Source organism: Cuculus canorus, chromosome 22, assembly GCF_017976375.1.
Source record: "Cuculus canorus isolate bCucCan1 chromosome 22, bCucCan1.pri, whole genome shotgun sequence".
NCBI lineage: Eukaryota > Metazoa > Chordata > Aves > Cuculiformes > Cuculidae > Cuculus > Cuculus canorus.
Window position 1 is genome coordinate 1902032 of NC_071422.1, and position 26866 is coordinate 1928897.

The window sequence follows — 26866 nt, forward strand, 5'->3', positions numbered from 1 at the left end:
CATCAGCCCAACCCCACGAAGCCATGTCATGAAGTGCCACAGCTACACATTTTTTGAGCCTCTCCAGGGATGGAGACTCCACCACTGCCCCTGGGCAACAGCAGCCAGTGCTTGACCAGTGTTTGGTAAAGAAATTCTTTCTAGTATCCAATCTAAACCTCCCCTGGTGCAACTTGAGGTCATCTTTGGTCAGTGTAAACAGTTTTACTGTTCAGAGAAGTTTAAGGATGATGAATTTGCCTCCGTATGACACATTGAATGTGTGTGTTAAACTAACGTGGCTGTTACGCAGTGAAAATCCTAAGGTGAAAGCCAATATGCTGCTGTTAATGTTTGTGGGAGCTCTTGGCTGTGGAATAGTTTTACTTCTAACAAGATATATCTCAAGTATACGATGTCATCTGGAATTATATTTCTAACTCTGTTCTGTAGCGATAGGAGCAATTCTGATATTGTTTGCTCAGTTTGGATTCTTATGCTGTTTAAGTGAAAAAAAAAATATATCTTCTCCCAGACAAGAAGGCAGTCAGCATTTTTCAATATTTTGGGTGTGCTTTAATCCCATGTGACCATTGAATCCTGGAAGATGAAGGAAATTTTAAACTCAAAAAGATACTTGAGTTTTCAGAGTGATGTTTACCAGCTCAGTTTCATGTTGACACAGCTAAACAAAATGCCCTTATTTTTTCTTGTTTCTTCTCTTTTTCTTATTAGAATACCAGAGAAGCAAAATTAAGTAGATGAGTAAATAACATCTTCCAGCAGTGAGGTGACCAAGTTCATTTTCTTGTTTGTTCTTAGTACATAAAGAAAATTCAGTCTCTAGAGCGTGAATGCTGAAAACAGGAGGGTGGTGGTATGGACCTGGTTATGAGCAGGTCCTGGCAGCCGAGAGGGCAGCCGTGTCCTGGAGCTCATCAAGCTCTGCATCACCAGCTGCGGGAGGGAGAGGATTGTCCTGCTCTGCTCCACACCAGTGCAGCCCCATCTTGAGTTTGAGGGGCAGTTTGGGGCACCACAGGGTCAAAAGGATCTAAAGCTACTGGAGAGAGTCCAGAGGAGGGCACGAAGTTGGTGGAGGGTTTAGAGGGGAAGCTGTGTGAGGAGCGGCTGAAGTTATTTGGTCTGTTCAGCCTGGAGGAGGCTGAGGGGAGACCTCATTGTGGTCTGCAGCTTCCTCACCAGGGGAGAAGGAGGAGCAGGCGCTGAGCTCTTCTCTCTGGTGACAGGACCTGAGGGAATGGCAGGGAGATGCCAGGGGAGGGTTAGGTTGGACATTAGGAAAATGTTCTTCCCGCAGAGGGTGGTGGAGCCCTGGAACAGCTCCCAGGGAAGCAGTCACAGCACCAAGCCTGACAAGATTCCAGCAGCGTTTGGTCAACACCCTCAGCCCCACGGTGTGAATGTTGAGATGTCCTGCGCAAGGACAGGAGTTGGGCTTGATGGTCCTTGTGGGTTCCTTCCAACTCAGGACAGTCTGTGAGTGAAGGTAAAGTCAAGGAGTAGCATTTAGAAAAGTGAATCTAAAATCTGTGTACATCTTTAGTCTTTATCAGGATCAGACATGGTTGTCATGCGATGGGGCCACTGATAAGAAAATGTGGGTATTACGTCATGGTGGAGAGCCTGACAAGAAACCTCTCCCTTTGTACAACTCTCGTTTTGCCAGTGTAAACCTGCACATGGATCAACCCAGTTTAGACTACATGGAAAACTTGTCTGAAAGCAATTAGACCTGGGCAGGCCTGGTATGGCAGTGAGGTTTGTGCTGCAGTGATCTGGAAGCAATAGCATTTTGTCATCTCCTGGTGGAGATGGTATTTGTTTGAAGAATTTCAGTGCATAAACTCATTTTTCCCCAAATCCTGCAAGGAGCGTTACTAAGATGAGTGTGGAACTACAGACGGAGTTCAGTTTCGTTGGCATTCATTGAGATGGATGTGAAGGATTTCTATAAATCAGTGGAATGTCTAGAAAGAACGACTTTGAAGTGCATGGCAGGGGCCACATGTCCAATACAAAGCAATCTCATCAACACAATACACAGAGAGACAAGAGACGCTACTCCTGTTTTTTAACCTGACACTGCGAGAGCACATGGCTTCTAATGAGATTAAACATTACATTTGAAAACACTAAGCCTGTTAACGCAGTGCATAATTAAGCCCTGGAATCCACTGCCAAGGAAAATCTTTGAGTGGATCTTAATAACATTTAAAAAAGAGACAGACATGACTATTATTAATAAAACTCCATTCTGGGAGAGGTATAAAAACGCAAGGCTGCTTAAGAAATAAGTCTTACATGTGCAAGTCAAACACTGCCTGCTTAACAAGCGAAAAAAAAGCATTTTTTTCCCTCACTTCACGATGAGGGTGGGGAGGCCCTGGGCCAGGTTGCCCAGAGCAGTGGTGGCTGCCCCATCCCTGGAGGGGTTCCAGGCCAGGTTGGATGGGGCTTGGAGCCCCTGATCCAGTGGGAGTTGTCCCTGCCCATGGGAGGGGGTTGGAATTAGATGATTCCCTTTAGATGATTCCTTCCAACCCAAACCATTCTATTATTCTGTTTTTCTTTGATGATGTTCCAATTTGCACTGCTTTTGAGGTGCTGGTGCTGATGACCGAGAGAGGTGTCTGCAGAGCTCCGAGGTCCATGGGCAGGTCCTGCAGCGCTGACCGGCAGATTAGGGAGCTGCTCAGATAAGCAGCAGGTCAGCTGAGGCACTTGTGAGAGCGCCTGTGCCGTTTAAGGTCACCGAACCATTTAGCAGAGCGAAAAAAAAAAAGTGGTGTTGAGTCTTCCAGCGCTGTGGGGTGTTTTTGTAGCGGTTTGCCTGTAAACAGGGGCTCCGTGGGTCGCTGCGGGGCTGAGCGGCAGTTGTTTTGCTTTGGAGCTTTTTAAGAAAGGCTGGAGGAGCGAGCAGGCCAATAAACCTGGCTGCCAGCCACCTCCGAGTATTCCTGGGCTTTCACAATCCCTACTTTGTTCTAGATTTAACCCAAGCAAAACCGACAGCGAAGGAAAATGTCATGGACATTGTCTCACCAAATTGGTGTCCTGTGTCTGCACTTTGTGTCCAGGCAAAGCTTTGCTCCTTGATTCCTTTCTTTCTTAATCAGCTTTGTGTCACGGTAAATCTGGCTGGTGATGTGCGGTGTCCGGCTGATGGTTTCTGTCGTGCCGGTTCATGATCTGGTGGGTATGAACGTTTGTGCTCGATGAGGTTGCGCATGGCTCTGCGATGTAAGGAGAGGAGTTTTGTTTCCAGGGGAGGCAGAGGCGTGATGTGGTGATTCTGCAGGTGGAGCACAAGGAGGATATTGAGCTTCTGGAGCTTGTCCAGAGGAGAGCAACGAAACTGAGGAAGGGTCTGGAGAATAAATTTTATGAAGAGCAGCTGAGGGAACTGGACTGTTTAGCCTGGAGAAGAGAAAGCTGAGGGGAGACCTTATAGCTCTCTACAGGAGGTTGTAGCGAGGTGGGTGCTGGTCTCTTCTCCCAAATAACAACTGAGAGGATGAGAGGAAATGGCAAGATGGTGTTGGGCTGGTGGTGGGACTTGATGATCTTAGAAATCTTTTTTAACCCTAGTGATTCTAATATATGATTCTATGCTGCCTGCATCTCGGCCTGTGGGTGTTTGCTGTGACCAAAAGCCCCCATAGCACCTTCTGATATGGCGCTGTTGGTTTGTTGGACAGATTTGGCATATTGTGGATTCAACATGTCTTTCTTGTCTCTGATCTCAGCATCTCCTGGCTCCAGCAGTGGAAGGCTGAAGGTTTTTGAGGGCATGGTGGGACTTACATGGCGAACACAGTGTGATGCATATCATAGGGTAGAGATGGATGCTTAGGAGCAGATTCTCCGTGTCCATGCTTGATGCTCTGACTTGCCCAGTGCCAGCAGGCTTTGGAGCAGGGAAGCCTTGGAGCACTTCAGTGTCAGATAATAGTCCTGGGCAACCTGCTTTAGGTGTTGCTGCTTGAGCAAGGTGTTGGACCAGATGATTTCTGCAAGTCCCTTCCCACCTCAGCCACACCATGTTAATGTGCCTGTGAAGGATGCTCCCCGTACACGTGGGCATACAGAGTGAGTCAGGGCTTAAACATCATGGTCCAGTGCCCCTGCCAGTGGCGCAGAGCCTCTTTAGAGCCATCTCCATGTGTCTTCTTCTGCTTTTCTATGACACTGAGCAAGCCACGAGGAGCGCTGGAGCTCCAGCCCCTTCCCAGCTTGCAGGAGGCAATCTAGGTCAGTAAAGTTTCAGCTTTCCATCTGCTTCTTTCCCTCCATGTACTGCAAACTGCCTACTTGATTCTCCCTCTCTGTCAACCCTCTGGGCTTGGCTGAGCTGCCGCATCCAACCGGTTGCTGCCGTCTTGGACAATAAGTGCAGAAAGGGCAATTCTCTGCCTTGTGAGCAGTGGTGAACGGAGACCGGGGAGATGCCTGGCTCTCGCTTTCTACAGACGTGGCCTCTGGGAGGTGATGTGCAGTTTTACCAGCTGGAGAAAAGAAAGTTTTCAAAGTAATGCTCTCTTTCCAAGCTTTTCCTTGAAGCTTGTGTTACTTTTAATAATCCACACTCAAAAGGTGGGGGTGGGGGGTGGAGGTTTCCCACAACACTCTGACTCGAGTGACTGGTCCGAGATCTCTGGGCTATTGGAGAGCCAGCGCTCTGCAAGGAGGACCTGAGAAAGCCTGCTTCATGCTTGCTCCTCCTCCTCTTCCTCCCTGGCTGTGGCAGTCATGAGAATGGCAGGAGTCCAGCAAGCCCTTACACACTCTACACTTCGTCGCGAGCCTCGGTCTGGGAAAGTATGTAAGAACATCCTTCAAGTTAATTAGGTGTTTCTGCACCCTTCCTAAGCAGGTAGGGTTTTTTAATCGAGACCCTAAGATGAGGGTGAGAAGAGACAGGATTGGAACCTCACTAACTTCACCCTGCAGCTCTGAAGTTGGTTTGATGCCAAAGCATCGTTATTGCTGCCATCTCAGAAATGAAGCTGTTGCTGTCTGTGCTCCGTGCTAAGATATGTAGGTCTCGCTGCACAGCTCTATTAGCTCAATTTACCTTTCTCTTCCAAGACAGTTTTAGCACTAATTGACCAGAATTCAAACCAGCTTTCTCTCCTGGTAATGTGGTTCATTGCTTATAATTGACCTGCTTTTCTGGCAGCGAAGAGAGCTCTACCAGCCAGCATATACTGTGTGACTGTAGCCTGTAATTACTTATATTTAAGCCCTTGAAGGAAAATTTTAGGAGCTTTCTCTGCTGAATTGGAACTGTAAAATAATATATATAAAAGAAAAAAATTCCAAGCTGGTCTTTTAACGTCTAAGCAGAGTCAGAGAAGGAAGCTTAGCACAGCTGAGCTGGTGGCGAATGCAGCTTTCTGGAGGAGGTTATGGCTTCAGATCTCCTGGATGGACAAGTTATTTTTATGTTGCTTTCTCAGAGCTCTTGGTTGTAATGGGTGACACAGAGGTACTAAAACATTTTTGCTGTTCTAAACACGCTGTACCGAAGAAACCCCAATGCTGAGGTATTGCAGTTGACTGTGGTCTTGTGCAGCACTGCAGCTCCAGTGGCTGACACTGACCCACTCCCACACCAACATCTTAATGTAAGAAGAAGATGGAGCTGTTGGAACGGGTCCAGAGGAGGCTACAAAGATGATCGGAGGGCTGGAGCACCTTCCCTATGAGGACAGGCTGAGAGAGTTGGGGTTGTTCAGCCTGGAGAAGAGAAGGCTCAGTTCTTATAGTGACCTTTCAGTACCTGAAGGGACTATAGGAAAGCTGGAGAGGTGCTGTTGGTAAAAGCTTGTGGGGATAGGATGACGGGGAATGCGTACAAACTGGAGAGGGGCAGATTTAGAGTGGACATTAGGAAGAATTTCTTCACCATGAGAGTGGTGAGACACTGGCACAGGTTGCCCAGGGAAGCTGTGGCTGCCCCATCCCTGGAGGTGTTCAAGGCCAGGTTGGATGGGCCTTGGGCAGCCTGAGCCAGTGGAAGGTGTCCCTGCCCATGGCAGGGGGTTGGAACTGGATGATCTTTAAGGTCCCTTCCAACCCAGACTATTCTGTGATTCTGTGGTCTCCACGCACACCCCTCTGTGGCAGCTGGCCGGGACACCCCAGTCCCTCTGGCGGGCAGTTTTTCCTATGGTCTCACCTGCAGAGGCACCACCCCCCATGTCCCAGTACCTTCTTGTACTTGCATGCCATCTGATTTGGTCTTTGCTAGTGGCCACACGCCACCCCCTGGTCCCAGTCCAGCTGCTGCAGCCAGAGCCATGCACACCCCTGTAGAACAGAGCCCCTCGCCAGGGAAAATGGAAATGAAGCTTAATAGAAGATAGGGCAGAGTGCACTCATCATGCCCAGGGCAAGGCTCGACAAGCGTACTGACCAGCACTGTTTACACGAGGGTGGCTCTTTTTATCTCCTTATCCCTCTATCTTACCACATAGGTCCCTCCCAAAACCATCTTGGTCACTCCCTTCTCCAGCTGTGTCCGCCTGTAAGTGTTGTGCAATCCCCAAATGCCCTTCCCTTGCATCCACATGGTCCCACCCCTCCTCATTCCCTAAGGAGCTCCAGCTGACTCATCTCAGTGGGTTTCACAGCTGTGCTCTGGGGCTGAGGGTCTCCTGGGACAGCCCTGGGAGGAGCCAGGCAGGGTGTGTCCCTTCCTCTGAGCCCATCGTTTGGGTCTCCACCTGACATTGGGCCCTGTATTCCTCTGGGCTTGTGCACGTGGGCTTGGGATGGGTTGATGGCTCCTGGGATGGGCCTGGGAGTAGCTGGGCAGGGTGTTACTTGGTTCCATCACCTGAAACGGACTGTCTGTTTTCCTTTGTGGGTGTGAAGGTAAGATTTTCATCACACGCTCTAATATAGCCCACAGAGGGGACTAAGATAGTGATAGCCATGTTCTGGCATAACGGCTATTTCCACCCAAAGGTGACACCTCCCAGCTTTCCTAGTGGGAGGTGAGAGGAGCAGGAACAGGTCTGTAGGGCAAACAGCAAACCTCTCGTCCAAGATAACATAAAGCTTCTTGGGAGGAGCTGGCTGCCCACCAGCAGTTCCCATGCAGCACCTCTCCTCTCTGTGTTAAAGAGCAGCTTTTGTGCTTCATGCTTTCCCCCTGGACTCAGTGCTGGTGAGGCCACACCTTTAATCCTGGGTATGAGAAGGACATTGGGGAGCTGGAACACATCCAAAGAAGGGAAACAGAGCTGGGAAGGGTCTGGAGCCCAGGGGTTCTGGGAGAAGCTGAGGGACCTGAGGCTGTTTAGCCTGGAGAAGAGGAGGCAACACTCTCTGCAGCTCCCGGAAAGGAGGTTGTGCTGAGATGGACGCTGGGCTCTTCTCCCAAGTAACAGGTGATAGGATGAGAGGATATGTCCTCAAGTTGCACCGAGGAAGGTTTAGATTGTAGATTAGGGAAAGGGTTGTCAAGCACTGGCAAAGGCTGCCAAGGGAAGTGATGGAGTCCTCATTCCTGGAGGGATTTAAAAGAGGTGTGGATGCGGTGCTTCAGGACGTGGTTTAAGTTTACAGTTGGACTCACCGATCTTAAAGATCATTTCCAACCTACACGATTCTGTGATTCTCTGCTGAATTTGGGGGCTGCCCATCGCTAGTGAGTGGTGTTCGAGCAGGTGCCTTCCCTTTGGATTGAGACATAGATCAGGGAGGAGGTTCCCAGCTCCAAAGCCTGAGGTATTTTTGAGCATCTGTGGGTGCCTGAATGTGAGCACCGAGTGATATTTTAGGTGCTACGTGGCCTCTAGTCAAGTTTAGGCATCTGCAAGGTTAAGCAGCTTGGAGCATGGCATGTCTGGATTGCTTTCCTGAATGTGCATGCCACATCAGATGCCAAAGCCAGTCTGAGATGCTAAACCAGATGCAAAAACATCTGGACATCACCTAAAGCTCAAAGATTTTCTCCATCTCTTGCTAATACCCAGCATAAAGGGTTGGCTGATCTCCAGTAGAAGTCCTTTTCTGTTCTCCTGCCTTAGAGGTAAGTAATAACACAACTTCTGCCACAAACCCATGAGAGAGAGAAGAAAATTGAGTGGGAAAGATACCTTGCTGTTTAAATTAACCTCTCTGGCATTCTTTAGAAGGTAGGAAAAATGACAACCTGATTTACAACAACCCTTTTCTGCCTTGAAATTCACCGTGTGCCTGTCCTGCCTCTCTACATCTAGAAATAAATCACCAAGCACCTCAGAAACGTGCTCACAGAAAGGCACCCTTTTATTTGGCCACCATATGCTCCCGACAGCTCAAAAAGGCTTTTTCAGTAAGCGCTGCCTCTCTGTGTTTCTTCTCCAACCCCTTGAGTTCGAAGCATTGATTTTACATTCAGGCTTTGCAATCTTTCTGTTGGTTGAGGTCTCTGAGGGGCTGCAGAAGGGACCATGGCAGCTTCTTCACATCGTGTAACACTGTTTTGGGGGAGTTATAGTGGGAAACGTAACAAGGGTGAGCAGAGGAGTTTTAAAAGCTTCATCCTCCAAAATGCACAGATATGCGAGTCCTAAGTTAACAACAAGCTGATGTAATAGCAAACTGTTGAAGTGAGGGACCTGTGTTTAGGCTGGAGAAAAAGAGGCTGAAGGGAGACCTCATCACTATCTACAACTGCCTGAAAAGAGGTTGTGGCGAGGTGGGCGTTGGTCTCTTCTCCCAAGTACCAAGTGATAGGATGAGAGGAAATGGCCTCAAAGTTGCACCAGAGGAGGATAAGATTGGATATTAAGAAAAGAGCTTCTTCACTGAAAGAGTGGTGAAGCCCTGGCAGAGGCTGCCCAAGGTAAGTCTCCATCCCTGGAGGGGTTTAAAAAGCAGGCAGATCGGAGGCTCAGGGGTGTGGTTTAGTAGTGGACGGGTACAGTTGGACTCAATGATCTCAAAGGTCTTTTCCACCCAAATGGTTGTATGATTCTGTCACTCAGCTGCTGTGTGTACCAAGACACCAAGGAGAGCAAGGAAGCTGGTGAAGGGGCTGGAGAACGAGTCTTATGGGGAGCAGCTGAGGGACCCGGGGTTGTTTAGCCTGGAGGAGAAGAGGCTGAGGGGACCCCTTATTGCTCTCCTTAACTACCTGAAAGGAAGTTGTGGAGAGGAAGGAGCTGGGCTCTTCTCCCAAGTGACAGAGGACAGGACAAGGGGGAATGGCCTCAAGCTGCGCCAGAGGAGGGTCAGACTGGATATCAGAAAGAAATTTTTCACAGAAAGGGTCACCCCTGGAGGTATTTAAAAAACAGGTAGACTAAGTGCTCAGCAACATGGTTTAGTGGCAGATAGGAATGGTTGGACTCGATGATCCAAGAGGCCTTTTCCAACCTGGTGATTCTATGATTCTGGGACCGGCTCTGGTTTTGCCTTGCTCATGGGAGTTCAGATGCAGAAAATGCTTTTCTGTCTTTCTACTTCACATGCAAAAAAGTCTAAACTAAAACAAGGCATCAAGATTTGTCCTTCTTACCTCCTGTGGTTGAAGAGGTAATTTAGAGACAAAGAGAGAGGACTGCTAAGTATTTAATAACTCTTTCTCTGCTCAATTAAATAACCAAAGATGACCTGTTGGCTAATGACGCTCTGAGCAACGTGATCCAGTGGGAGGTGTCCCTGCCCATGACAGGGGGTGGAACTGGATGGGCTTTAAGGTCCCTTTCAACCCAATTCCATGATTCTATGACCTGTATACTCTTGGCTCTGTGCTGCACTGGAGAATGAACTTAAAGTAGCTGCAAAGCAAAAATTACTTATAATATAATTTCAGTTCTGAAAGTTTGGGCAACCTTGGCCAGCACCTCCCTACCCTTACAGGAAAACATTTCTTCTTAATGTTTCCTTGTCTGCAGTGTATATTTGTATATTTTTTTTGCATGGAGTTCATTGGCGAACGATGTGCAACTGAATGTATGAATAACACACAGGAACCACGATGCGAGCAGCCAGGTGGCATTTCTAGTGGTTTGTTGAAGTGTAAAATAATGCACACTTATGCACCCACATCCACACATCCTTTTAAGAGCACGCTATCGGAATTTCAGCGTGGTGGGTGCAGCAGAGTTGGGGCTCCTCTCATCTCTCTCCAGTTGAGAAGTCATCCACTCTCCCATTGCAGTTAGTGTTCCAGGGCATGATTCACCTCCTACTTTAGATGCATATCTTGCAATGAAGTGAATCAACTCTAGGACTTCCTCCATAAGTGGAGATGTAGAGGTATTTACTTTGTAGAAAACTGAAGTTGGGTGAGATAAATTCCAGCTGGGAAGCAGACTGCAGAAGAGAGACATTAATATATTTTTGTTTGAAATAGCTTAGAGGCTGGTGCTGCTGAGAAGGGCAGATTGGGAAAGGTGCGTGGGGTTAGAACCCCCAGCCCCTTTTTCACTGTGTTTTACAGGCTTGCAGCAGTGCACAAAGATGCCAAACAAAAGGCAAGGCTGCTGGAAGAACTAAAGTCCCCAGTGTTCAAACTACCACATTTTTAACAATGGCAAGTGAGCAGTGAGCTCTGCTGCTCCTGCCACTCACGTCAGCCACTGGTGAATAGAAGATTTCATAGAATCATAGAATGGTTTGAGTTGAAAGGAACCTCAAAGCCCATCCAGTCCCACCCCTGCCATGGGCAGGGACACCTCCCACTGGATCAGGGGCTCCAAGCCCCATCCAACCTGGCCTGGAACCCCTCCAGGGATGGGGCAGCCACCACTGCTCTGGGCAACCTGGGCCAGGGCCTCCCCACCCTCACAGCAAAACATTTCTGCTTAAGACCTCATCTCAATCTCCTCTCTTTCAGCTGAAAACTGTTCCCCCTCATCTCATCGCTGCACTCCTGATCCAGAGCCTCTCCTCAGCTTTCCTGGAGCCCCTTTCAGCACTGGAAGCTGCTTTAAGGTCTCCCCAGAGCCTTCTCTTCTCCAGGCTGAACAACCTCAACTCTCTTGGTCTGTCTTTGTACAGGAGGTGCTCCAGCCCTTGGATCAGCTTTGTAGCCTCTTCTGGACCCATTCCAACATTACCACATCCTTCTTATATTGGGGATTCCGGAAGTGGGCACAGGACTCCAGGTGGGGTCTCACGAGAGTGGAGTAGAGGGGTAGAATGACCCCTCTCGACCTGCTGGCTGCTTTCTTGTCTCATAACAGCGCTTCTTCAGAGATGTTGTGTCAAGAAGTCAATGTAATATAGGGGAGCACATTGTGAGGTACAACAGTCATTCATAATTTTGCCTAATTATATTTCCCCTCGTGCATTCTACTTTTAAGACTTTACTGAATTTTGACTTTGCATGAAGTATTTCAGACCCTGTGTTACTTAGGACAAAAACAACCTTGCCACAGAACCTAGATTTGACCAGCTGGAGTGTTGTTATTCAGTGGATGCATATTTCTACACTTAAAGCCCAAATGCTGTAAATTCAGAGAAGCTGTGCTGCGTGCTTTCTCTTCTACATCAAAGAACTAAAATCCCTGCTTTAAAAATATGATAAACCTCAATTGACTCTTAACTATAGAGTTATGATTGTTGCCTGGACGATGCTTCCCTCCCACGCCCCTCTTTCTGTGTCACCTGCCCTCTCTTGAGCTCCCATCAAGAGATGCTGTCTGTTCGTGGCCAAATGCACCCCCCTGGTCCCGTTGTGTTCAGCCACAGATGCAAAACTTATGATGTTTTAGTACTGAAGTAGGTTAAAAGGACAGAGTCCACTAATAAAACTATTTTGGGTTTCTATAGCAAATTCTGACTTGAAAGAGAATGTCAGCTGACAAAACGTTGTGAGTTTTTTTAGCGAGAAGCGGAAATGAGGTAATGCAATTAATGCAAAGAGCAGCAAAAGCTTCTGGTCGGAGTCTCATCATGGGAAATAATCATAGAATCATGGAATGGTTTGGGTTGGGAGGGACCTCAAAGCCTATCCAGTGCTTAAGCCTATCCAGTGTTCTTAAAGATCACCTAGTTCCAGACCCCTGCCACAGGCAGGGACACCTCCCACTGGATCAGGGGCTCCAAGCCCCATCCAACCTGGCCTGGAACCCCTCCAGGGGTGAGGCAGCCACCACTTCTCTTGGAAACCTGTTCCAGTGCCTCACCACTCTCATAGTGAAGAAATTCCTCCTTATGTCTAGTATAAATCTGCCCCTCTCCAGTTTGTACCCATTGCCCCATATCCTATCCCCACACAAGCCTTTGTAACCAGCCCCTCTCCAGCTTTCCCGTAGCCCCTTCAGGTACTTGAGGGTAACTATAAGGTCTCCTTGGAGCCTTCTCTTCTCCAGACTGAACAACCCTAGCTCTCTCAGCCTGTCCTCATATGGGAGGTGCTCCAGCCCTTCCAAGAGAATTCATTGCAGTGTTATTTCCTGGCTTTGCATTGTACGGGTGTTTGTGGAGTTTCAGTCCAGGCACACACAGCTGATATTGCTGCTTTAATTATTTTAAGAGTTTCAAATTGCTGCTCCATAGACTGGATTTGGAAGAACTGTTTACTAAAAGTTGTTTGTGCCTTCTCAGGTCCGAGCAGAGGAAGCAGGTTTGGGGAATGCGAGAGTGTTTTGTCTCCAGGAGGAAATAAGACCTGTCATTGTCATTTGGACTGGATGACCCATAATGCTCCTTTCCAACCCAAACCATTCTGTGATTGTAGAATCATGAGTGGGGAGACACTGGCCCAGGTTGCCCAGGGAGGTTGTGGCTGCCCCATCCCTGGGGGTGTTCAAGGCCAGGTTGGATGGGCCTTGGGCAGCCTGATCCAGTGGGATGTCCTTGCCCATGGCAGAGGTGTGGAACTGGGTGATCTTTAAGGTCTCTTCCAACCCAAACTATTTTATGATTCTATGATTGTCCAGCCCCATCCACAACTTGTATTCATCCGTCTCATCATGTAGTGCCATTCAAGAGTGCACTTGAGGATATGTCATATTTTTCTCTAATGAGGATGTATTATTCCATGGTTCTTGTGCCATTGGGTATTCTATTTCTTCTTTGGCAAGTCCATGTGTTGCATAAAACTGTCCAATTTAAACACCACCAGGAAACTGGGGCCAAAGTCAACCTCAGAGTTACTCCATTGAAACGAATGTGCAAATTGTTAGGTAAACCCTCATGCTTCTCCTTATACATACTAAGGATATGGAAGGAGAACTCGTCTGAAGGTCTGGATGCCCACAGGGAAGCTTTAAAAATAGGAAATGAACCTGACAGTTCAGCTGGGGCAAATGAAAAAATTCTACAACCAAGTCCCTCAGCCTCCCTGGGCGGCATCCGGCTTCCCTCTCTGGTCCTGTGTCAGCAAGGTAGAATCATAGACTCTCCTGAGTTGGAAGAGACCCACAAGGATCATCGAGTCCAGCTCCTGTCCCTGCACAGGACACCCCAACATTCACCCCATGGGGCTGAGGGCGTTGGCCAAATGCTGCTGGAATCTTGTCAGGCTTGGTGCTGTGACTGCTTCCCTGGGAGCTGTTCCAGGGCTCCACCACCCTCTGGGGGAAGAACCTTTTCTTAGTGTCCAACCTAACCCTTCCCTGGCATCTTCCTGCCATTCCCTCAGGTCCAGTCATTGGTCATCAGAGAGAAGAGCTCAGCACCTGCTCCTCCTTCTCCTCTTGTCGGGAAGCTGCAGACCATGATGAGCTCTCCCCTCAGTCTTCTGTTCTCCAGGCTGAACAGACCCAACGACTTCAGCCGCTCCTCACATGGCTTCCCAGAGATTGGGCTGAGCTGAGTAACTTGAGAGCGAGCTGGTAAAGCAGCAGAGTGCGAGCAAGTGCCAAAGGTCCGAGACGGGGCACACTGCCTGCAGCCACCACCTCCTGTCAGGGCGCCTGTCGCTACAGCGGGACATACCTGCAGGGGTGGAAGAGCAGCTGCCTATCGCTTTGCATGTGGTTTTCCTATAAAACAGGAGCGATGGCAGCATTTGGGTTAAGCCTGGCTTTAGTTACACCGCTGTGTGCTGGCAGTCTGCTGAGACACACCGAGGCATGCAAGCTGCGAGTGGAGTATCCATGTCCCAGCACCAGCGGGTTGGGACGTTTGACTTAAAACCTGGAACTCATCCACAAGTTCAAAGCCCGTCACGCTCCCTGAGCATGGCATTCAAATAACTTTGCTCTCCCAGCAAAGCTCGCACGTCCCCTGGGCTTGAAGAACCCGTGTGGCACTTTGCTCTCTTGAGCAGTTTGGGGCCGTTCCAGGCTGGTTTTCCCGGAGGACAGAATCACAGAATCACAGAATCACCAGGTTGGAAAGGACCCATTGGATCATCGAGTCCAACCATTCCTAACACTCCCTAAACCATGTCCCTAAGCACTTCATCCACCCGTTCCTTAAACACCTCCAGGGAAGGCGACTCGACCCCCTCCCTGGGCAGCTGTTCCAGTACCCAATGACTCTTTCTGTGAAGAATTTTTTTCTGATATCCAACCTGAACCTCCCCTGGCGGAGCTTCAGGCCATTCCCCCTTGTCCTGTCCTCAGTCACTTGGGAGAAGAGGCCAGCTCCCTCCTCTCCACAACCTCCTTTCAGGCAGTTGTAGAGAGTAATAAGGTCTCCCCTCAGCCTCCTCTTCTCCAGGCTAAACAACCCCAGCTCTCTCAGCCGCTCCTCATAAGACTTGTTCTCCAGCCCCCTCACCAGCTTTGTTGCTCTTCTCTGGACATGCTCCAGAGCGTGTGGACATGGACATCCCGGATCAGTCGGCCTGGACTGGACCATTCTGCTGCTGGTGGTTGATGGTTTGGTGTGACTGGGCTGTGAGGTGTGTGATGAGGGCGGAAGGAGCAAAAAAGTTTTGAATGTTACTCAGTTCTCACATACTGGGATAAACTGGGAGCAAAGGGATAGACATTGGTGGAAGGTCAAGCCCTGTGTTTCATTTTATGCACAGTCTTTCTCCAGGATATATATATATATATTTTTTTTCCTCTATTGCCTCCCCACCATTTGAGAAATTTCTTTATACTTTGTGTAGTTATTAATACCTTTTGTCTGGTTTCCCATTTGATGCTTGGAAGCCCCTTCTCACTGCTTATGGCTTTCACTCCCTGCCTCCTGAAGGCCTCAGGGGTTATGGGCACAGCGTTCTTGGGAATTCAAGGTGAGGGCATCATTGGTCATATGGTTAAGGATAAATGAATCTAAGCAGGATATTTGCATAGGACAGTTGATAATTTCACCATCAGGGATGGCTGTGGTTACTTGAAAAGTGTCATCAGCGTAAAAATTAAGGAGAAACAGGTTTTAGGCAGCATGACTGAATGTTGCTCGTTCTTTGTATGACTTTGTGACTGCCCCATCCCTGGAGGGGTTCCAGGCCAGGTTGGATGGGGCTTGGAGCCCCAGTGGGAGTGTCCCTGCCCATGGCAGGGGGTGGGACTGGATGGGCTTTGAGGGCCCTCCTGACCCAAAGCAGTCTATGATTCTAAGCTCTTTTATCTAAAAGGCTGACAAATACTTGTGGACTCTGTGCATACTGGACAGCTGAGAAGGAGATGGCTTGGGCATCGGTGCCTGATTTTACTAAGTCATTCAGGATATTTGAGATGAGCAATTTCTAATGAGTCTGATGAGCTCTACCAGGCAGAATTCAGAAGCCTTCATCCTGTAGACACCATGATGCTGAGTTGTGACTATTTATCTTCTTAAAGGCAATAAGGAACTTTATTTTTCGAACTATTTTGGGGGGAGATGACTCCTCTGTATACAGCGTCATTAAAAATATGTGGTAAAAATGCTTATTTCTTTTTAAAATTAACAGTCATTATGTATAGACACTCATCCTGCTCCATGTGGACCGACTCTGTAACACCCTGTTTGGTGTCCGTTGATGTGGTTATCGAGGTGTTTACTGTATAGTCCTCTATGTCGGTGGTTTCCATCTTTTTTTCTTGATTTGTAAATCTTACATTTTTACAGTGGGGTGTGCTCATTTGCATAGCAAATTTAAGCTTTCAGGGTTTGCTTCTCTTAGTTACGACTCACAAACCCCTTAGAAGCTGCCCCTGGATCCCCAGGGCTCCCCAGGCATGCTGGAAATGATCAGCCTAAAATTAATAGGAAGGTTGTAGAAAAGAAAGGGAAAAAAAACGTGCTGGAAGGTAGCAGAGTCCATTTCCCCGGTGCAAACAGGACTGGCAACTGCGAGTGTCTGGGCTAATAGCTGTGAAGATGCTGCCTCCCCGGGCACAGCCTGGACCTGGGTGCTTTGCAAAACCAGGTTTGGTGCATGAGAAGTTGCTCAGGTGCTTGTGCAAAAATATAACTGTAGGGTAAGATGGTGCTGGAAGACTTGTATGTGGTTTATTCCAGTGGTGCAATAAGCATTGCTTAAGGCCATTTGGTCTCTATAGGTGCACGTATGGCTGTAGGGAGAGGAACCAGGTTTCCAGCTCTTCCTCTCACTGGGAGATGCTGGGCAGAGCTCAGGATGCTGGCAGGGGAGAGGTTCCAGGTTTCCAGCTGCCCTTCTCCCTCAGAGACGTTGAGCAGAACCCAGGAGGCAGGCAGGGGAGAGGACTCAGGTTTCCAGCTGATCCTCTTCCTAAGATGCTGATTGAGCCCAGGAGGCTGGCAGGGAGCTGGCAGGGGAGAAGTCACGGGATTCCAGCTGCCCTTCTCCCCAGGAGATGCTGAGCAGAGCCCAGACGGGGAACTGGCAGGGGAGAGGAACAAGGTTTCCAGCTGGTCCTCTTCCTAGGAGATGCTGAGCAGAGCCCAGGAGGCTGGCAGGGAGCTGGCAGGAGAGGAGGACCAGGTTTTTAGCTGCCCTTCTCCCTGGGAGATACTGAGCAAAGACCAGGATGCTGATAGGGGAGAGGTTCCAGGTTTCCAGCTGATTCTCTTCCTTGGAGATGTTGAGCAGAGCCCAGGATGCTGGCAGGGGAGAGATTCCAGATTTCCAGCTGCCCTTCTCCCTAGGAGATGCTGAGCAGAGCCCAAGAGGCAGACAGGGAGCTGGCAGGAGAGGGGAACCAGTTTTCCAGCTGATCCTCTTCCTAGGAGCTGCTGAGTCGAGCCCGGGAGGCTGGCGGGGAGCTGGCAGGCTGCGTAAACCCTGGCACTGGCTTGAAGGTAGAAGGCAGGGGCACAGGCAGACAGAGAACGCACACCCCGCGGCGAGGGTCTGTGCCCCCGGCAGGAGGCGGCGGCGATGGTTTGGGGCAGGAAGCCCGTCAGCCTGGCTAATTCCTCATTAATTCCTGCCAGGCCAAAATGCAGCAACCTCTCTCCCCAAGCGCTTTTTGCCGTGGTGAAGTGCGTGTGCTCGTGGGATTACTCATAGTTGGCTGCGATTTCTCCACGCAACATATTGTTTGACAAATGTCAATTCTGAAGAAAAATAATTTAAATGATTTCTTCGAGACAAAGTTTCAGACTTAACATTGAGCAGATGCTCTGTCTAAAATTAGCATAATGATTCCTCCTGCCTGCTACTTACCAGGACATGTGTCTTTAATGGAAGTGTTGGAATAATAATGGAACTTCACAATGATTTTGGGGGATAATTGAAGATTCTCCTGCATGCTTTTGAAATGTTTGATGAGCACAGGGGCCTTTTGAGTTAAAGAATGCTATTATTCCAAGTTTTGCAGATGTGGGAAGTGAGAGGCTCCCCCCCTTTCACTGATCCAGGCGCTGCCTGCGGGAGCTGAGCATCTTCAGAGCTATTAGCCCACACACCTGGTTCCTCTCCCTAGAGCTGTACGTGCACCTATAGGGACCAAATGGCCTTAAGCAATGCTTATTGCACCACTGAAATAAGCCACATACAGGTCTTCCAGCACCACCTTACTCTACTTTTATATTTTTGCACAAGCACCTGAGCAGCTTCCCACTCACCCAACCTGGTTTTGCAAACTATCTGAGCACAGGTAGTACCTGGGGGGAGCATCTTCAGCACTTAGAAGCTGCCCCTGGATCCTCAGCGCTCCCCAGGCATGCTGGAAATGATCAGCCTAAAATGAATAGGAAGGTTGTAGCAAAAAAAAACCCAGAAGGAATAAACCGCATGCAAGTCTTCCAGTACCATCTTATCTTACGTTTATATTTCTGCACAAGCACCTGCACAGCTTCACGCTCACGAAACCTTTGCAAAGTACCCGGGGCCAGGTAGTGCCTGGGGAGGCAGCATCTTCACAGCTATTAGCCCAGACACTCGCAGTTGCCAGTCCTGTTTGCACCGGGGGAATGGACTCTGCTACCTTCCAGCACGTTTTTTTTCCCTTTCTTTTTGTTTTGGTTTTTTTTTTGCTACAACCTTCCTATTCATTTTAGGCTGATCATTTCCAGCATGCCTGGGGAGTGCTGAGGATCCAGGGGCAGCTTCTAAGTGCTGAAGATGCTCCCCCCGGGTACTACCTGTGCTCAGATACTTTGCAAAACCAGGTTTGGTGAGTGGGAAGCTGCTCAGGTGCTTGCGCAAAAATATAGAAGTAGGATAGGGTGGTGCTGTAAGACCTGTCCATGGATTATTCCAGCAGTGCAATGAGAATTGCTAAAGGCCATTTGGGCTCGATAGGTGCACATATGGCTGCAGGGATGGTACTGGTGGCCAAGCTCCTGTGATTCCTGAGGTCCAGGACAAGGGGGAGCTGAACCACAGCTCAGATGCTTCCAGGCAGCCCAACAGGCACTGCCCTTTGCTGGGCGTTGAACTCCTGCCTGCTGATGGGATGGCTCCGAAGGGGCATGGGCTTCTGGGCTCAGGCTCTCTGAAAAAAGCACACCTCAAGAAAAGGGCCTGGTGGGAGTCCCAAAAGCAGGAGGAGCTCAGGGCTTGGTGCTGGTGCGGACTGAGCTTAAAACTTGTGAAGTTCTCCTTTCACTTGTAGGGATTTACAGGTCAGGTTGTAAAAGGTTGTTAAATATGTCTGAAATACATTTGGTTCACAGCTTTCTGACGCTCTAGCCTTCCAGAGGGGATGGATGGCATGAAAACCGTATGCCCTGTCCCCACTTCAGTCAGGAGCGCGATTGCGTGGCCTTGGGCAGAGGGGCTGTAAAAAAAGAAAAACAAACCACATTTGGAAATCCGCAGACAGTTTCCGGATATGTGCAGGCTTTGGCACAGAAAGGTGAAGCAGTTTGGTAGCTGCCCGGTGGGAGAACTGGTACGAAAATCCTCAATTCCCACTCTGCAGGGTTCTCTAGGAACCTCCTTTCTTACTGGATTGTTGGAACAGGAGCTCTAGCAGTTGCGTATGTGGCAAAGCTGAAAGTCCTGACCATGCTTTTGGCTTCTGTTAATGGATTTTAGCAGCAGGGAAGAGAGGGATGAGTTCGGGAGCAGCTGGGAGCGTGCAGAGCACCAGAGGGTGCTCCGAGGTGCTGGGAATGCCTGCGCAGCAGCAGCACTGGTGGAAAAACCAACAGAACTCAAAAAGAAAAGAGGTGGAAGAGTTTCAAAGAGGCCTTTTCAGGCAACGGGTCGTTTTTTACACATCCTGGGCTATGCTGGAGTGAGCAGGGGTGGGTGAGGGCTGGGGAGGCAGCGTAACCAGTCTAAACTGCGAGGGGAGGAGGACTCTGACCTTGAAATCGGGAGGGAGATGTGGTTGGTTTAACCATCCTTGACCTGAGGACAATCCCTTTCCTGACTAAATGCTGGTTTCTAACAAAGGATTTCCACAAGACTGCCCTCCGTGCCCTGAACTAAACCCCGGGTGTTCCTGAAGAGGAGTCTCAGGGGAACTTGGCCCTTCCTCTTCCCATTTAAGCCAAACCACATTCTTCCACCTAGGAGAAGCCACCGTGACCAGGCAAACACCTTTGTGTTGGTTGCCATGAATGGCTGCGTTTGTACCGTCAGGGAAAAAACACCTTCACCTTGTTGGGTGTTGGGATGCAGAGATCGACCTCCGTAACTGGGAAAAGAGGTGGCTTGGGTGTCAGGCATGATGGGCAGGGTCAAGGATGCTGGCTGAAAAGGAAAGAAGTATAATTAGAGCATTTTTTTGCGTGAAAATCTTAAACGTGCCCATGTGTGGTGCACTTTAAAAGCGGCATTAACACCTTGCTGCTATTTTCATGCATTCCTAGGGCTGTGTTGTCCAAGCAGAGCGAGTTGATCAGAGCGGAGGTGCTGATATGTCTCACGGGCACGCTGGGTGCTCTTCTGGCTGGAAGGTGATAGTTTAATAAGTGCTTCTCACAGCCAGGTCTCAGGTCATCCCCATGTGCGAAGAAAGGAAGGAGGATGGTAGGTGTGTTGGGAAGAGCTGATGGGTCTGTCTGGCCTAGTGAGGTCAGAACCATCATGAGGCTGCTGCTGGAAGCTGAGTAGCTGAGATAGAACTGATCTTTCCCTCTGGTAAAGAGGAAATGAGACACTGCATTTGCGTTTCTTTACCGCATTTGCTTCTCATTCTGGCCTTCGCAGCCCAGAAGGCCAACCATGTCCTGGGCTGCATCCAAAGCAGCGTGGCCAGCAGGGCGAGGGAGGGGATTCTGCCCCTCTGTTCCTCTCTTGTGAGACCTCATCTGGAATAATGTGTCCAGGTCTGGAATCCTCAACTTAAGAGGGATATGGAGCTGTTGGAACAGGTCCAGAGGAGGCTACAAAAATGATTGGAGGGCTGGAGCACCTTCCCTATGAGGACAGGCTGAGAGAGTTGGGGTTGTTCAGTTTGGAAAAGAGAAGGCTCAGAGGAGATCTTCTAGCGACCTTCCAGTACCTGAAGAGGCTACAGGGAAGCTGTGGCTGCCCCATCCCTGGAGGCCAGGTTGGATGGGCCTTGGGCAGCCTTATCCAGTGGGAGGCATCCCTGCCCATGACAGGGGGGTTGGAACTGGATGATCTTTAAGGTTCCTTCCAACCCAAACTATTCTTTGATTCTATGATTAGGAGTCCTTGCACTTCTGTCCATGCTCCTGTGAGCTATACATTGCTTTATTTCATGTCTATCCGAATACTCGAATTTAATTTGATGAAGGAAGCGGATGCTTTGCCATATCCAGTCCCATTGTTTTGTGGAATCAAACCCTGTAACCCAAAAATGACCTTCTGTCAGCCCAGGTTGCGTTAGGTGGCCTTTAGGTGACAAACCTGGTTCCGCTGCTCTTGGCCCATCTGAATAGGTCCTTGTGGAGCTCCGGATATGATCAGCTCTCCATGGCCAGGAGCAGGCTGGAAGTGCAGCTGGGGCTGTAACCCCTGTGACTGGGACAGAGCAGCGTCATAACCGCAGCCAGCGGGATATGGAAGCTCGCTCGAGGGGGGAACACACCCGACTGCAGTGTTTGTCAAGTGAGGTTTGGGAGGGTCAGGGCCGCTCCACGTGTGCTGATTGAGAGTCCTTATGGGACAGTGAGCATATCCAGTGTCTGCATCTGTACGATTCCTTAAAGACCTTAAGCAACCACACCTGCTTTCACCAAAGTGACTCAGGCTGGGGGGGACGGGACTGGGGCAGCATGGGAGCAAAATCAAACAAAACCACGAAGTGTTTTTACATCGTGCTCTAATTCTCATTTCTATCCGGAGTGAGAGAAGCTGAAATTGAGTGTGAAACTGGGCTATTGAGGAGATGATACACTCACAAAAAGTGCATGTATTACATGGTATTTTAGCACCGAAAGCATTCTGGGGTTGCAGTTTACAAGGAGTTTGCTCTGGGGCGGGTTGGAAACGGGCCAAACTGATGTTTCGAGAGCAGGTTTCCCATCATTAGTTCTTCTCAAGAGCAACATGCTGTTCTCCAAGCGCAGCAACGACTATGCTGATGCTCACTCCAAAAAGCACATCCTGCTCAGTTTCTAGTTTAGCTGCCAGTATAATCCTTTGCATTATAGAGACCTCACATCATCGTTTCATTGCTAGGTGACTTTTCTTTTCGCTTACCCTTGACTTTATGAACTCTGGAGTCAGATGGGAATGTAGGGGTGTTCAAGGCCAGGTTGGATGGGGCTTGGAGCAACCTGATCCTCCAGTGGGAGGTGTCGCTGCCCGTGGCAGGGGGGTAGAACTTGATGGGCTTTGAGGTCCCTTCCAACCCAACCCATTCTAGGATTCTGTGATAGGTTTGGTAATGGTGGGGGCTTTTGGGGGGTGGATTTTTTTGAGTAGCCTGTGTTGCAGACGGGGGATTCAGATGCAGTTTTGCTAGAGCGATACCTGCTTTCACCACAGACTGGTTTTCCAGCTGGACGTACAGTGCTAAGATGAGTTTATCAAGCGTGTATTGATGAGCTGAGCAAAATAAATAACCTTGGGAAGAGTTCTCATTTTTGTTGATAAAACTCTATCTACAGGAGCACTTCTAATGACTGCAGAAAACCTTTTTGCTACATAAGCGCACAGATGTAAACCCAGACTGGGATGCAAGGCTACCCTGTTTCTTTCTTCTGCTTCTTCCCAGCTGCCTGGCTGAAACCCCAGGGTTATCTTATTGTCCTCTGAGCTCACGAGGGGCTGCCCTGAGCTGGGGTCCCGCCTGGCAGCCAGGACAAATGCCACTGGCACCCTTTGGGCAGCCCCATGTGGAAGAGGGACAAACTCTGCCTGATCGGTTTGCCTTCCCTGCAGCCTCTGAAGGAGTGCTTTGTCTCCCCCTTTTAGGCTCAGGCTGGTAGTTTGTTAAGGCAGTGATAGCTTTCAAAAAAAAAAGAAGAAAACGATTTAAAGAGAAGACAAAAAAATAGAAGACCAAAGAAAAAAGAAGTCAAAAAAGATTAAAAAAATAAAAATGGAAAAAAAGAAACAAAACAGGGAAAGAACCCCAGACCCTCCAAAAAAAAACAAGACAAAAAAAAAAAAAAGACAGAAAGATAAAAAAGATTAAAAAAAAAAAAAAGGACAAAAAAAGATGAGAAATAGAAAAAAAAAGAGACAGGGTGCATCTGGGGGTCAAAGCACCAGTTAAAAGGGGTGCAGTGCCCGCTCCCGCTGTGGCCTGGCTGCTGAGCTCTGAGTTTCTCCCCGGCCCTTCCACAGACGTGGGGGATGCTCAGGGGTCCCCCCCAGATGCTCTAAGGTCCCCTAGAGGATACACTCCAGTCCCCTGGTGATGCTCAAGGGTCCCTCCAGGGATGCTCTCCTTTTCCCCCGGGGATGCTCAAGGGTCCCCACTGGGAATCTTTCCTGTCCCCTGGGGATGCTCTTGGATCCCCCCTGGGGATGCTCCCGGTCCCCCGGGGATGCCTTTGGGTCCCTTAGGGGATGCTCTCCAGTCCCCTGGTAATGCTCAAGGGTCCTCCTGGGGATACTCCTGGTCCTCTGGGAGTGCATCCCCCCCTTCCCGATGGGCCGGCCGGGGCTGTGGCTGTCCGTGTCCCTGTCCCCTCCCCAGGCTGCAGCCCCAGGGAAGCGGCTCCTGTGCTGGGCTCCGCTCCATCAGCGATAGGGGGGAACACGGGCAGATGGGAGCAGGGGAGGTAATGTGAGGGAGGAGGGCAGCGATGGAAGGATGGAGAGGGGAGAAAGGGATGGAGAGGGGAGGGGAGGGAGAGATGGAAAGAGAAGGGAGGGATGGAGCAGGGAGGAAGGGATGAAGCGGGAGGGAGGGTTGGAGAGGGGAGTGAGAGATGGAGAGGGGAGGGGAGGGAAGGATGGAGAGGGGAGGGAAGAATGGAGTGAGGAGGGAGAGCTGGAGAGGGGAGGGAAGGATGAAGAGGGAGGGAGGGATGGAGAGGGGAGGGAAGGATGGAGAGAGGAGGGAGGGATGGAGAGGGGAGGGAAGGATGGAGAGAGGAGGGAGAGATGGGGAGAGGACGAAAGGATGGGGAGGGAAGGAAAGGGTGGAAGAAGGGAGGGAGGGAAAGGGAAGCATATGGAGAGAGGGATGGAGCTGGGAGGGACGGAGTGGAGAGGCGGGGAAGGAGAGGGAAGGGAGGGACGGAGACGGGAGGGAGGGATGGAGTGGGGAAGGAAGGATGGAGCCGGGATGGAGTGGGAAAGGAGGGATGGAGAGAGGTGGGAGGGAGGGATGGAGAGAGGTGGGAGGGATGGAGCCGAGATGGAGCGGGGAGGCAGGGATGGAGAGAGGAGGGAGGGATGGATCTGGGAGGGAGGGATGGAGCTGGGAGGGAGGCGGTGGATCCGTCAGGCATAGCTGTCCCTGCTCCCCTCTCCCCGGGGCAGGGATGCAGGGGGGCAGCAGCATCCCGGGCAGCGCAGGGAGCAGGATTCCCTCCTCGGAGCCGCTGCTTTTGACAACAGGAAACAATGTGTAGTGAATGGAAAAAGGGGGTGGCGCTGCCTGGCCGACTTCCCTTTACATCACTGCCCAAATAAGGAGCTTTACAGTAACCTTTTCTATTGCAGCCCGGCAGAAGATCCCCCTGGAGCCCAGGGTCCCAGCCTGGCAGAGCCATGGGCGAGCGGCAGCATCCCTGCGGGGGGCGAGTGCAGGTAACGGGGACGACCGCTTGGTCCAGGGCTCTGTCCGTGGGTTTGTGCGCTTTAACATCTAGACATGGTATTTTTCGTCTTAGCTCTGAGAGCGGAGGGCAGGCGACGAGGCGTAATTAGGCGCCGAGGCGGAATGAAGCGCCCTCATAACCCACGGGAATGGCTGGGTGGTGAGGTCACGGCGTGAACTGGGAGTTACTGGATGCTGGGCTGCCGTACACTGTAAACACCGAGGGGTTGTTGCTCTTGAGCTGCCGCCAGGCAGCACGAGTGCCCGCGCTGGCACGGGGAGAAGCTCCGCTTCTTAATTGGCATCCACCTCTAATTAAAGTCCTGAAAGCCGGGGACTTGCGCTGGCTGCAGCGTGTGGTGGGGCTGAGCTGTCTGTCTGTCTGTCTGTCTGGGACGGATTTCCTCCTTATCACTCGTACAGGAAAGCAAGTGGGGAGCAGAGTGGTTGTTCTTGGGCGGCACGTGATGCGAGCGGGGAGCTGTGCTGGTAAAATCCCTGCCTGGGCTCCCAGCGAGCTGGCTTTCCCAAGCCAGAGTCCAAACTGTGCTGCAAGAGAGGAGATTGAGATGAGTTTTTATGAAGAAATGTTTTGCTGTGAGGGTGGGGAGGCCCTGGCCCAGGTTGCCCAGAGCAGTGGTGGCTGCCCCATCCCTGGAGGGGTTCCAGGCCAGGTTGGATGGGGCTTGGAGCCCCTGAGCCAGTGGGAGATGTCCCTGCCCATGGCAGGAGGTGGGAGTGGATGGGCTTTGAGGTCCCTTCCAACCCAACCCATTCCATGATGCCGCATGTATCCGCCGGCAGGTGAGGAGGTTGAACGTGCGGGCTGTGGGGAGGAGGGCCTGGACCCGGGGCTGACCCTTGGGGTGTTTTATCCCTTTTCAGCGTTTCTCACAGATGATTAGCACCTGCACATCAGCATAAAATGAGGCAGCTTTAAAAATGCATTAAGTCTGACTAAATGAGTGCTAACAATTTAAGCTTCTTAATCCTCCTCGATGGAAATTAATAACCCTTTTGATGCACCCAGAGGTGTGATCAGGAAGGCGGGCAGGCGCTGAGCTGCTCTATGCAGATACGTGGATTGTTATTCTAGAAAAAGACACCATACATTATTATTTCATCCTGCCCCTCCTCGTTCGTTAGCTAATTGCCCGACCATCATGAAGCACCTGGCACTTTTACCCAGTTACACTGGCAAGTGGAAGCGCTGGGCAGCTGACACGGTGATTTATGGTGTGAGCAATACAATCCAAACCCTGCACTGCTGCTGGAGGATAACCTGTAGCTTCCAGGCTTTTAGTTTCCCTGGTGTTGAAAGATTGTTAGCGTCAGGGTGCAGAGGCAGTTTTAACCTCCAGTGTCTGTGTGTCCTGACAGCCCCTTTGTCCTAACTCCTCTCTCTCTTATTTTAATAAGGCTTCAGTGATCTCCTAAAAAGCTGTTGGGACTTTTTGGGGACTGACATGTTTTTCTCGCAATCTCAGTGTTCCGGGAACTATTCTTTCTGATTCTTGTAGGAAAAGGTTCACGGTGTTGTCAAAAGTGCATTTTCCCACTAAGAATAGGTGGGATTCATGTGAGTGTTTTGGTTCTCGCTGGGCTCACAGGTGTCAAGAGGCTTCAAAGCCTGTTTAAGGACTTTTGACCATCTCCTTCCTCTTGTTAGCAGACAGGTCTAACTGAAGGGCTTCTGGCAATATGATATCTTTAATCCCTACAGAAGTATCTTTCAGTGGAGGTTGCAGAGATACTGGTGTAGGCCACGGGGAGGGGGGTATTGTTGGTATGTGCTGTCCTGACTTCTTTCTGAGAAGATGCCTCCAAGGCTTGCCATCAGGCTTCTCGGACTGGTGCGGGATTCACTGCAGTCCTTATTAAGGAAAGGAAGAACCAAATCTGTAGAGGACTCATGTAAACTCTGCAGCGAAGAAAAAACTTCCAGAAGTTGCCAGTTGATAAATTACTGAGTGTGTTCCCACCAAACTGCTGTAGCAGGGCTGGGCTTTGTGTCCTCTGGGACACATTCAGCACACGCAGAAGTGTGAGAAATGCATTTGAGGAGCCCCTTCCTCTTCTGGGAGCGTAAAGGAAGGGGATTTACTCACTGAGTGACCATTTTCATCCTAATCTGTGCTGGGCACTTCTAATTTCTCCGTGTTGGACATCATCCATTTGTATGTCCCGCTGCAGCTTCTCTACCGTGCTTTTAGCATCTTAACAAGGGACCTTTACAAGCTTTCTTCCCCTCCTTGCCCTGATGAGTGGTTGCCCGGGTGCACGTGTGGCAGAAAAAACAAGAGGCAGGACCGCAGGCTCTGCTCGTTTGGTTTTCCCGTCGGAGCAAAAGCACGTTCTCACAGCCGGGGTGGAGGAGAGAGCGGAGCCGGGGAGGGGGGGAGCAAACGCAGAAATGTTTGGAGTTTGCTCTTGAAAAATATACGGCAGCCGTCAATAGAATAGCT

General features: G+C 50.1%; 1 long non-coding RNA gene across 2 annotated transcripts in view; it reads left to right on the forward strand.

Moving 5' to 3' along the window:
* Positions 1–26866, forward strand: part of LOC128854286 (uncharacterized) — a 204635-nt gene that overhangs the window by 159743 nt on the left and 18026 nt on the right. Inside the window, exon 3 of one of the 2 annotated variants that reach the window (XR_008453296.1) lies at positions 24305–24391. The exons of the other annotated variant lie outside the window; for it this stretch is intronic. This is a non-coding gene — a long non-coding RNA (uncharacterized LOC128854286). The remainder of the gene's footprint in view (positions 1–24304; positions 24392–26866) is intronic. 2 annotated transcript variants of the gene reach the window in all.